Source organism: Drosophila miranda, chromosome XL (genome assembly GCF_003369915.1).
Source record: "Drosophila miranda strain MSH22 chromosome XL, D.miranda_PacBio2.1, whole genome shotgun sequence".
Taxonomy (NCBI): domain Eukaryota; kingdom Metazoa; phylum Arthropoda; class Insecta; order Diptera; family Drosophilidae; genus Drosophila; species Drosophila miranda.
The window spans coordinates 17,839,143-17,852,428 of record NC_046673.1 but is presented as its reverse complement, the minus strand read 5'-3'; the positions used below and the strand labels follow the sequence as shown (position 1 = coordinate 17,852,428).

The window sequence follows — 13,286 nt, the reverse complement described above, 5'->3', positions numbered from 1 at the left end:
TAGAAACCAATCAATTGGCTGTAACCCATAGCCTATATGCAAATAATTGGTTACCAAATCGGATTAAAGAAAAAAAAACTTCATTATCGCTACTGATATTTTGATCATAGACATGTCCCTTGTGGAGCAATGAAGTTTGATCAAGTCACTCAAGTAAGCTCTAGCGGATCATTAACGTAAGTCCATTGGGTTGTCTTTCCTTGTGTTGTGCCAGATATAGGCCAGGTTAGGAAGGCTTCAATCACGAACTTCAGAAAGATTAAAAACAGTATTAAGCAAGGCTTAAAGCTAAGAGAAAAGCTTTAGGCCGAGGATGAAAAAAGCTCCTATGACAAACTTCCAGCAAAGCTCAAAGCTCACATTTGCTTTAGCAATCCAAGAACCTCACAGAAGCTTTTCAGGCACCAACTGGCGCCACTATAAACAATCGCTGGTGCACCCTTTCGAGTGTTGCCAGCCCAGGCCCAGGTGCACTGGTAACAGGGGTGTCTTTGACGCATGCGTAGGGCTTGCCTCTCTCTCTCTGACTGTTAACTGTTTCTCTCTGGCATTCTCTGCTGTAATAGTGGCTCTCTTTTGCTTGGAGGTTAACACATTGCAAATGCCATAGGCATGACTTCAGATTCAGATTCAAATTCAGTTTCAGTTTCAAATTCGTTCTCCGCCATTGGAGCACTTCGCAGCGCAGACGAATCTCAGCACGGTACGCGTTCGAACACGCCAAAAGTCCACCATAAATAATTATATATCTTAACGTAATCAAGCAGCAATATTTTTTGACCAATTTACGAAAAACAAGTGTCAGAGTATCGCGAGTGCTGGAAAATCAACGATTCTTGGACATTTATTTTTTTTTTACAACAATTGTATTAGTTTTTTATTCGATAATTGGAGACAGAAATTGAATTCCCCTTCAACGTGCTCGGCCTATAAACGCGCGCGTGTTTCCCTATGTGTGTGTGTGTGTGTGTGTGTGTGTGTTTGACTGTGTGTGTGTTTGTATGAATGTGTGACTGTAGGGGTGCTCGTTGGAGTGTGTTGGAGATGGTCTTTGTGGGCCTGTGAGAGTACTTATTATATAAAGTGCTAGTTAGACCTTATTGGGAGTTCAGAGTTGCCTTGCCATGATTTCCATTCCGGATTTCCTTTGATGGGGTATAAAGCATTCAATTTGTTAATTAAATAAATGCTTGCGCACATAAGTATGCTTCAGTGCGGCACACACACACACATAGCCAAGCAGGCTCATAAGCACACACGCACGCCATACCATACGTCGATTGTAGCAACATGTCTTCTGACAATCGCCTTTTTTCTAAGCACTTACACACGCACAGCGCACAACGCACAACGCAATGTTTAAAGGAGCGGGGGGCGGAGCGGTATCCGGAGGAGGAGCAGTTGAGAGAGCGGACTCACATTTTATAAATTTTTATTATTTTGACTAGGTCCCGCTACCGCTCCCGCTCCAGCTCCAGCTAAAGCCCCTCGCGCCCATCACAGGCGCTCTTTTGCCCTTCGAAATGTCAAAATATTGCAGACAAAAGTCTGCTCCTAGTTGGGGCATTGCCAGGCTGAAATCGTAAATACCCACATGTTTTTGCTGGGAGAGCAGAGAGCACAATAATGCGATAAAGCTTATGAAAATGAATTAAACAGTTCCCAGTATACACACAGATGTTTTCATTATAGCGGAAATGCTTAGTAATTCATTATGAAATCCCGTTTCATATTTACTTGCCCTTAAGGGAAACAACAAAGTGCAAGTGGCAGCCTTTTCAAATTGACCGCCACTTGTCGCTCTCCCATCAGGCACGCTCTCCCCTTTTAGCTCTCTTTCTCTCTCTCTCTCTCTCTCTTTCTCTCTCTCTGTACTCTAACAGTGCCTTCTGCTCTGCTTTCTGTTAAGTCCGCCTAACTTTGATTTCTCTCAGTGTATGGGCGATTAAAATCTTTAATGAATGATACTCCTTCACAGAAGTCATTCGAATTCTATATTTCTGTACGAAAAGATGATATGGCTCACAGATACCGATGTTTTTTAAAACAGCTCAAAAACAGGCGACTGTTACAATAACAGAGCCACTGCTCTCACAGGACCCGAGAGAGCGTAAGAAATCCTCTCTTCTCAAAACATGAGTCCGGATTGTGAGCAGCCTTGTTGCCGAGCAACATTTTCAAGCGGTACATTTTGTGTTGGGGTGGATTTTGCCTCGCATGCGTTGGATTTTCTGGGTCGACTCGCTTGTTGCCCATACCTTTTTCTGCTCGGCAACACACGTTTGTTGCCGAGCAACGTTTTCGGGCCCCAGCAACATTTGAAGGCGGGCGTATTTGAATGAATCGGCCTTGCCGCCCCCGAACATGAATGAAACATGTCTTGGCCGCGGTAAAGGAAACAACAGTAATTTTGTTCTAAATTCAGAAAAGTGATATTCTCGACAAAACAACAAAATATTTAGTCCTTCTTCGAACGGCGCTGCGGACGAGTCATCGACTTCGAATATACTCCTCAGCGTACGCAATCCATGCACTCTCCCTTTTTTTTTCCAGTGTTTCGTGTCAGTGTGTGCGCAGTGCGTGCGTGCGCGCGTGTGTGTGCGTATCTGTGTGTGCTATTGGTGTGCGAGCATACAAGAACAATAACAAAAACACACACACCCATGTATGCCAAGTTGTTGTATGTCTGTTACCAAAAAAATAAATAAAATGCAAATATAACCAAATAAAGAAAAAAAAAACAATTCAAACAAAAGAGAGACAACCAATCGAATCGGATTTGGATTCAAGTGAATATCAATATTAATGGGAGTCCAGAGCTCTCGCAGATCGGTCGAGGACCTATAGACCTGGCTAAAGACACATTCTGTTCGATCTTCTCTTGAGTTAATGTCAATGGAAAAGTAAATCAATGAAAGGGTCTCGTTTCCCCTTTCCCCCGTCCCCTGTCCACCTTCCTGTTATCTGTTTTGTTCGGTTCTCTTCTTTCTTGCTTTCTGTCTTTCTTTCATTATTGTGTGTGTTCTCTCTTTCACCGTTGAGTGTTCACCATTTACCGTTGTACCGTTGTACTGCCGTTTACCGTTTTGTGTTTATAATCAGCCCAGTTCTGGTTTCCAGTTTCGCGAAAATTCGTGCCAAAATTGAATTGGGGAATACCCTAGTATTCTCACTGCTGTTCTGCTCTTTTAATTGAGAGCAAGGCCCTTAAGGTCCTTCAGGCAAACCCCTAAATCTGTGTATTGACAGTTTTCTGTGGGAAATGAGATTCGAAATCGAGATTCGGCGATACGCGAAACAGGGCTGTATGTCTTCTTTGGTTAATTTCTTGTTTAGTTTTTCGTTTCGGCAAGTGCTGGAACCGCCTAGCGCTCCCTTTGCCATCGACCCCTGCCCCTTACCCCTTACCCCTTACCGCGTGCCCCTGCTTCCAGCTGCTGTTCCATCTGAGTCAGCAGCGGGAGGGTTGGTTTTCGCTGCCTCTCTCCGCACTCCGCTTACTCCTTATTACACTCTCTGCCGCGCCTCTTCCTACCCCCGCCAGGGCTGGTTGTTTTTTTTCGTTTTCCTTTTGCGCCACTTCGTTGCCCTTAACTTAAACCACTTGCCGCCCCGTCCCGTCCCATCGCCGACGTCATCATAGCAGCCATACAACAAACCAAACCAAACCAAAACGAAACGAAACGAACCGAACAATGCCGCCCCTGTCCCCCCCCCCCCCCCCCCACACACACAGCACCACGCACTGGCATTATTGCCCCAACACGTTTACTGTTATTTTGGGTTCTTTAAAAAGTAAAAAACAACAAAACTTCAGAGCTGTCTGTCTCGCCCTAAGAAGGAGAGAAGCAGAGTGAAACGCTTGAAAGATCAAAATCAAAATGAGATATTTTGCACCACCACCAACAACAACAACAACAACAACAACAATGTCAATAAAAATATTTAATAGAAAAATAAAAGTATAATCAACTGATTAACAAGGACAATAACGGAACTGAGAGCTCGGGCGAAAAGAAACGATATAAAACGTTGCACCAACCACCACCGCCTCACCGCTTCACCGCCTCAATGCCTCACAGCTCGCTCGTTCACCGCTAATGCTCCACCACTACCACCACCACTACAACCACCACAACCACCACTACCACCACTACTACAACTAGTACTAGTACCACAACCAATACCACCACCACCACCACCAATAAATAGCCAAAAAGACAGTAAAGGCCAAACAAAGATAAAGATAAAGACAAAGACTAAGACAAAGATACAGATACAGTTACAGTTACAGATACAGATAAAGCTAAAGATTCCGAAAGATCCGAAAATGTCGTCATTCGCAAAATGTGAGCTCCTTCAGAATACAATTGAAATGTTTATTGTGTGTTCGTTGACTGTTTAAGTACTATGCCATACCATATATACCCTATGATACTCGTATGATAGCATCCCTAGCTCTAGCCATAGCCATAGCCCTAGTCTCCCACCCAACCACTCTCCCCCACCCCCACTATCAAACCGGATTACAAGCGAACTTTGGCCAACTAGCGGCATCTAAAATAACTCTAAAATATATATATATACCCATCTCTCCTCTCCCCAGTCGTGCCTTGTCATGCTCCACTTTAGATCTAGATTCTAGACTCCTGACAACAACCAAATAACATTTCATTCTTTTCTGTTCTGTTCTATATACGAGTATAAATATAAATGTATATATACATATAACCAACTGTCTGTCTTTCTCTGTCATTCTCTCTCACTCTCTATCTCTCTATCTATCTCTGTCTCTCTCGTTCTGCCTAGTTCCTAACATGTCTTGAACTTTTATTCACTTTATTCTCCCACAACAAACAAACTTTTCGCAACTCGATTTGTTTTCCGAAATTGAATTGAAAACAGAGAGAAAAAACGGTTTCCATCGTTTCTCGTTTCTCCAGATAACCCCCCCCCCCCCCCCCCCCAAAAAAAATACCCAATGATTGGCTTGCACTTCAGACTTCCCTCCATCAAACATCAAACACCAAACACCAAAACTGTTAATAAGAAATCCCCACATAAACGATTTGCTTGCTTCCTAACCAAAAACCGAATCAAACCCCATCAAGACTCTCTCTCTCTCTCTCTCTCTGCATGCTCGAATCGAACATCCTTCATCAGCTTCTGGTTATCGATTGCTCGTTTTATGAATGCCACACGCCTCATGCCACACAAACGCACACTCTCACACACCCACACACACCCACTCGACTGACATCAATGGGACTTATCAATAGATCGATCGCCTACCGATCATCGCCTAAATTGAACCATCAATACAACTAGAACACAAAAATCTTCATGGTAGTCCAGTAAAATTGAGTAATTTCCATTTCGTAATCGTACTCGTAGTTCCCCCGTTCGTTTGATCCGTTCGTTCCTTCGTTCGTTCGTTCGTTCGTTCTGTTTGCCAAGTTCAATTTTGTTGTACGATACTATTACCAACTTGGAGCCAAGAACCAATGTTGCATAGGGGCAAACCAAGAAGCCGAAGCCCGAACCACAGCCCAAAAAAAAAAAAAAGAGACATCAATCTCTAAGCCTTAAATCTAAAACATAAATCTAAAGTGTATCTAATCACAAATTCTTCATGTAAAATTCTCTTTAAATCAAATCAACCAAAACACGAATCACACAAACCAAACAAAATCAAATATCGAAATCTAAACCAAATAATTACAATCACAATCGCAGCCCCAGGCAAAGCCCTCATTGACCACAAAGCATATGAGCTAGTGGCTAAAGGTAAGCTACTTATAATAGATCTAAACCAATATATATATCTGTATCTTTATGTAAATATTTGGAGATTTTCAATGAAATATCTCCAAAAAAGTACCCTCAATCCTACGAACGAAATATCCTGAAAGTAATCTAAATTGCTGTTCAATAATTTATGCTTAAGATGCATAAGATAATGAATAGATTTTGTTCACAGATAAAGTTGTTTGTGGGCCATCAAGTTGTTTCTGAAAGTCAACCATTAAAGAGCAAAGGATATTCTACAATCCCAAAATAATTGAACCCTAAATAAAACTTTGATCGATCGATTTCATTATCTTTGAATTATGTACAAAGACATCACGAATGACATATGAATGAATTTAAAATAGTCCATAAATAAATATCAAAGACTTCCCATCCCCAATCCCCCTTTCGGCTCAAGGGAAATTCCCTCTAAATTATTATCTTCGGTCCCTTCCGGGTTCCGCATTGATTTGTCGCATATACGGATGTTGTCGCCCCCACGTGGTCCCTCTACCCCGGCTCTACACCCCTCCGCTCTGCTCAGACTCAGGCTCTGACTCCGGGTCACATGCAACTATTCATTTTCAATTATCCTGTTAAATTAATGCCTTGTAGTGAACCTCCCATTCTCGACTTCCTTCCAGCATCACCCGCCCAGACCCCGAGCCCGGGCCCGAACCCGACCCCGCCATCACCTAGCAACGGCTCCTTTGTCAGCGGCATGATTCAGCTATCTGTGAAAACTTTTTCGTATACCCTTAAAGAGGGTAGTTATGCTTTTGACCAGAAGAGAAAACCTTTCTCATCTACTTGAACACTCTTTGGCGATACAAATTGGATGTGTTTTCTTTGTAGGGTGTGTCTGAAGCCGATCCACATCCTATGACTATATCAACGACTCGGCAAGGGTATCCAGAGTTTCACCTACCGAAGCCCAAATCCTTCCTTTCTTGCTTTTTTTCCCTTCTATCCCTCTGTGTGTTGCTTTTGTTGCTGGCGACAATTTCAACGGCAGACGGCGGTTTGGCTCTAAAATATTGGTTATTAGCATAGAGCCCAAGGGGCCGACTGGGGGCGGGCTATAAGGATAAGGGACGGGTGGGGTGGGGTGGGGTGGGGTTGAAAGCTGACAAAGCAGCCAACGCTTTTTGTTGCCTTCATTTTGGGGTCAGGGACTTGTTTTGTCAGCTTTTGCCTAGCAAATTGCCAGACACACCGACACCCAACCAAAGATTGGGTTTGGGGCTGGGATTCTTGTATAGATAGAACCCGCTTATACATCTATTTATCCGCTACCCAGAACTTTTACAGGGCCCTCCTCCACGTTGCCTCCTTGGGATGATGCTGCTGCTGCTGCTGCTTTTGCTGTTGCTGCTGCATCTTTTGTGTTGTGAATCATAGCCAAATGCATTGGACGACACGCCATGGCCAATGGGGCTGACAATGCACAAGGATATGAACAGAACATAACGGAACAGTACAGAACGGCAGTAAGATAAGTGCCCCATCCCCATCCCCATCCCCATCCCCATCCCCACCCAGTACCCAGTACCCCATACCAATATACAGCCTTGTCGTTGTCGTTGTCGTTGTCGTCATCGCCCTCTCATCAGCATCGTCATCAGCCGCCACTGACAGTTTTGGCTTTTGTTCGATGCACACTGCCATGGCCCGACCCGGAGCCTCAGTTCCGTTGCGTTCTGTTCCGTTCCGTTCGGGTCTCTTCTGTTCTGTTATATTCCGTTCCGTTCAGTTCAGTTCAGCGAAAGCTAATTTAGCGTTAATCGAAGTGTATTCACACTGGCCCCCCTTTGAACCCACGCTCTGTACTACCCTCTCGGTACTAGCAATCATCGCCGCCCCTTTGCCCCTCGCTAACGCCCTCTATCATCTGTACCCACTCTGATTGCATTAACTTGATGGCTGCACTGGCTTGTCACTAATTAGTTTTCAATCCTTGCCAGCTCCCTGGACAAAACTACAAAAAAATACTTGTACTAAAACTGCTGTCAGTCATGGCTTTGACTTGATAGTTAATGACTTAATAGGGTTACAAACCAACTCGAGGGCGAGGGCGAGGCAGGGATCATTTTTATGACGCTTAAAGGTATACTCGTACTCGTAATCATTTCTTGAAATCATCGACTTGCAATGTTCTAAGGGCAACATATGCACAGAAATCTATTCCCATTCAAAAGAGAAGGCAGTAATTACTACCTACACGGCAGGTCCTGCTGGTCCTACTATGCTCCGTGGGAATGCCTTCAATCATCAACGTTTTCGACATCATCCAACACATTCCATTTGCTTAAACATTCCTTGTTTGTGTCGGTTGATGGCCAAACCGTTATCAAGGCACTTCGGAAATGGTGTTTTTCCCCCATCCAATCGAAGCGCTTTTCGCCCACCTGCATAATCTCCGGTGTTGTGGTAACAAACCGTTTTGTGGTAGTGATTGCCTTCGCCAATCTGAATCACTTCGGTTTGGTAGCCGCCTGATGTTCATTAATTGACCGCAACAGTTGGCGATTGCAGCAGCACTCCGGCCCACTCAGCCCCAAAAAACGAGCTTGAGTTCTGTGCCATATCCTCTAGTAATTGGTGCACTTCTTCTCTATCTCTGGCTGCTGTTTCTGCGTTTTCTCCTGCTGCTGGTACTTTCTCATCCTCGAGGTTTTCAGACTATTCAAAAAACTGAAGCCGACAGTGAGATACCCGCTACTTGGATTTGTCTATTCTTGTGCATTCAGTCGATCGTGAAGCAGTTCTTATATATCCGAAAAACACTTTTAAACACTTTCCTATTTTGCCGAATAGATAGAAAGACGTTTATGCTGATCAAGAATACATGTATGTATGCATACTGCGGCCTGCAAGGACTTTCGTCTGCTCCTTACATATGCTAGAGCATGCTAGTTCCTCCTGTAAGTAATCTACGAGTACCGTGTATAAATAGGGGGGAGGTAGGTCGGAAAATGGTCCATTTGTTGTCATTGGGGCTTGAAACAGCTTCAGCTCTACGGCTCTATACCTGCCCCTCTGCCTCTGCATCCGCCTCCGCCATCGCCATTTTTATCGTTCATTGTGTGCCCTAGTATGTGTGTGTGTGTGCGCGCGTGCGAAAACCGGATGTTGGCATATGGCTCCTCGACGCAGTTGTGAGTGAAAAAAAAAAACCATTGGGCATACGCCCCGTGTGCCAGCACATACATAGACACCCATACCCAGGCACGGACTGAGGCTGAGGCTCAGTAAGATGCATTTGTGTGGCACTCTTTCTCTCTCTTGCTTTCTCTCTCCGTCTTTGTCTGTCTGTCTGTCTGTCGGTGTGTGTGTGTGTGTGCTTAACTAATATGCAACGAACGTCGCTCTGACACGTTGCAATTGTCGCCTGTTGTTGTTTCCCCCGTTTTTGCCGGCGTTGTTACTCATTGTTCCTTACATTTGTATGGTGATTTTCACTCCCGGTTTTGTTTTTGCTTTTGCTTTTTCCGTACTGCTCGCTCCTCGTGGGTGTTGTTTTGTCTTGAGCGGGGCTGAAGCAATAAATGTTTGCTGTGGCCAAATATGGGGCCTGGCATTGTGTGGAGTGGAGTGTAGTGAAGCGAATGGGGAAAAGGGTTTACGTATACAACAGCAAAGGACAATGTAGTACTCCGGTGTCCGGACAGGGTGAAAACGGCGGCATCGAAGTGTATCATACCCTTGGATAGGGACGAAAAGCATAGACAAAGGGTCAACGGGTAATGGATAGGTTTAGATTACCCTTCTCTTAGGTTTTTCTTGGATTTATGGAGTTTAACGCTTTCAATAAGGATTATATATATAAGATCAGAAAAGGCGAGCTAGAAAGCACATTGATGGTATATTTCCCTCACGAAAGAGCGGGGGCTGGGCAACAAATACAGTTAACAGTTTACTGTTAACAATTCATTTCTTTAAATTTTAACATAGCCATTCATAGCCATTCATGGTATGCCTCTAGGTACATGTGAATCATTCATGGCTCTATTTATTGTCATTCATCGCTGAATGCCATTCTCTTGGGAATCCATTGAGTTCAACGACAATTTCTATTACATTCCATTCGATTTTTAGTGAATATTCCTTTATATCTGCATCTGTATTTTATTTATAGACTTCGTTCCATAAAGAGATACAAATATCATTCTCTTTATTCATCTTTTATCCCTCGTAGACATTGGATATCTCTGTCCCAAATTGTTAATATCCAAAGGAGCAAAGTGGTTGTCGCGATCTCGTTTGACTCCTGCACTCCTTCTCGTCTTACTCCCTTCGTTCTATTCTTCATATCCTTGCCATATCCTCGCCCTCTCTTTCAAGCCTGGAGCCCAACTGATTGGGGATTTGGAAGCATAAATCAACTTATCCCTGAGATTTGTGCTATCTTAACCCCAATCTTACAACACTGCCGCACACGGATGCAATTTCAGGATGACCTCGGCCAAATCCGGCTTAAATATAGCCCACAGATATATCCTCGGACATACAAACATGGCGGCATTTCAGATCGTTTAGGTATTCAACCCGTTTGCGAGGATATAAAACTTGCTTAATTTCCATAAACCAGCAACTGTTACGAGGCACAGACATGTGGCACAGAGAAAAAGGGCGGGGGAGCTTTGCACCTGCAGCGAATGTATCTGTATCTGTGAGAGTCCTGTATGATTGTGTGTGCGTGTGTGTGTGCGACAGGTAAGTGAATTTATGTTGCACACGCTATGCGAAACATGCCACTGCATTTGCCTATAAAAACGTGGCCAGCAATAAGAGGACCAGAAGAGCACAGTACAGCACAGGACTGGGCAGCCCTGACTGGACAGCCCTGGCGGCAACATCCTGAAACATCCTGGCAGCAATGTCGCCCCAACCGGTCGCACAGAAATGAAACGAAAACTTTCACAGCCCCGAAAGCGGGGCAGAAATATTATTTATTTGCTGCCGGTCGAGTCCTGCCTCCTGCCTCCTACCTCCGCCACACCTGTGAGGGGTTCGGTGAGGGGCATGTGACCGGCCGCCCCCCCGCATCCACCCTTTGTGCGGCTCACTTTACCCTTCTTTATCCCCATTTCAACTGCACTTTGGCCATTTGGATTGCCATTTCGTTTGCCCCTTTCTCTGTCTGTCTCCCTCGCTGCGTGCAACGCATATAAATCGTTCAGGGGTACAGGGATTGGCATTGCACCGCACCGAACCGCACCCCACCCCCTCCTCAGCCATTTGCCACACAATGGCAGAGGCAACCGAAATGGGAATAAAAGTCTATGCGACTTTGCAACTCGTGAAATTAGATTGAAATTGCAAACTACTCGCAGGCCCCCTCCGGCCAACGAAGAAATCCTTTAATGGGGGCCATGCCCTGAACATGCCCACATACATCATTTGTGCATGCCGAGAATCGAAATTGTGGGGTCGAATGTTGGCTTGCAACATTGCAACAATTGTTTGGCTCATAAATTGCCATCCGTTGCAGGTCTTTAAGCGACGATTTGCCATACCATTCTAGGGCTCTAGAAAGTGAATAGTACAACTACCATCGAATTGTATTGGAAATTATCAAAATACTCCACATCCAATCCCATATCTTTGAGATCAACAGACCATGCACTGCACCAAATAGGGAATTAAAATGCGGAGCCGTAGCAATCTGCGAGGCAACCTTCTTTCCCAGAGCCACATCGATCTGGGCACCATCCTGCTGCCAGGAATCCAACAACCCCACAACGTCCAGCAAGAGATCTACATTAGATCCCTGCAGAAACAGGGAACCGATTCGATTCGGTGGTATTCAGCTTTCTATTTCCATGGATTCGCTCATCCAAAACGGACTGCACAAGTTTTACTGTGCCAGATTCGAAAATTTCGGGTTTTTCTTCTCGCTCACTCTTTACTTGCTTTTCTGGTAGAGAGAATGGGCAAGCCCTCTGCGTACACAGGACATATTCGTGGTAGATTCTAAATTTTATTCGCTACGTATAGTATAGCAATAGAAAATTCAATCAGTTCGAGCTGAGAGTCCAGAGCCTGAGAGGCGTCCCTCCTTCCGAGCTATGAACTAAAATTAGACAGCACGACCTACAGTACAGGACACATGCTAGTCCATCCCAGTCATGCGTGCGTGTATATTATACTCGTACGAGTATCCATATTTTATACATCAATCTGTGACCCTTGCGAGTCATTGATTTTCTTTGGGCTCGCAATTGACTTGGTCTTCGAAGCAATTTGCTTTTGTCCTTCGTGTCAGTGCGCCTCGTTCTGCTTGTGCTTCTGCTTTCATTTCATCCTTCTCTTCATGTTCAAATTACTTTTTATTTTACAATATTCCCTGCCATATTCCCCTGCCTACTCTCCATGTCCGAGTGCTATGTACATACATGGGCATGGGCTTTGTTTTTGCCTATGCGCTCAAGGATATCAAATTTTTAACCACGCGTCACACATGACAGCACAGCCCACAGTACGCAGCCCACAGGACACGACTGACAGAGGCTGAGCTACTTTTGGTGGTGGTGGTGTTGGTGGTGGAGAAGGCACTGTGGAGACTCGAGTCTGGGAGTCCGAGCTCTTGCGGTGTGACTCACACAACTTGAAAATGAAACCGAATTTCTCGTCGACACTGTGGCACCTACCACCACCTGCCATCGCCTGCCGCCACCTGACAGGATGTGCCCGGTGACCGTCGGGGCCAGGACCAGGACCAGGACCAGGACACGGACATGCACTGACAAGTAACCAACTATGACTAAAATGTCACTCTGACAATCAGTCCGGAAGTAGAGAAGATGGTGCTGCACTCGTGTCTTAAGTTTTCGAAGGGTTCTTCACTTTGACAGAGCCTAAAGTTTTGTTGTGCCAGGCATTGGAATGGCTGACTCTTCTTTTAGAAATTTCTCAGCAAAGATTACACATGCGTTGATTTGTTTTAGAATTATTATACGTACGAGTATTTGGGGCAGCAACTGAGACACCTTGGTATGAAGGTTGAAGGATTGCTTTCCTTAGGTAATTGCTTTTCACACTTTATTATTTACTTACATACATAGATAGATAATCAATTGTTAGTTCTTGCTTTCTGCCATTCTCGCATTTTCTTGCGTTTTCCAACTCTTTTTTTCCCCCGCAATTTTTACAACACTTTGACCGATTTCTTGCCGAGGAGGAATCAGCGAAAGAGCTTGAATTAATTGGCGATTCTCATGAAGTGCCTTGGGGTCGTCTTATTTTAGTGTACTTTCATCGCTTAATATCTAATTTGAATCGAGTTCTTGGAGCTTAGGTTCTTCTCTGGAGTTTTCCAAATTGTTGGCCGCATTTTTGGCCACATTTTTTTGCCTGTGCTTCTCCTCCCTTCCCCCAATGTTCCGTTCCCTGTGGCGTTGTTTTCGTTTACTTCGCCCACTGATTCGCTTTTGCCTTTTTCCACAGTGCCTGGCTTTGTTTTGCATATGACAAACACATTTCGCTTGGACTCC

The 13,286-nt window shown here is 44.6% G+C and overlaps 1 protein-coding gene across 13 annotated transcripts in view; it reads left to right on the top strand.

The window, feature by feature from the left end:
• The first annotated feature begins 687 nt into the window (after window positions 1-687).
• LOC108164547 overlaps window positions 688-13,286 on the top strand; it is an 87,272-nt gene continuing 74,673 nt past the window's right edge. For 6 of the 13 annotated variants that reach the window (XM_033389820.1, XM_033389817.1, XM_033389813.1 and 3 more), the window contains exon 1: window positions 4,967-5,787. The gene's annotated coding sequence lies outside the window, so the exon portion shown is untranslated. Of the gene's footprint in view, window positions 704-2,351; window positions 2,904-3,796; window positions 4,350-4,966; window positions 5,788-13,286 lie in introns of those variants that run through there. The other 7 variants (XM_033389798.1, XM_033389804.1, XM_017300357.2 and 4 more) reach the window with 7 other exon arrangements.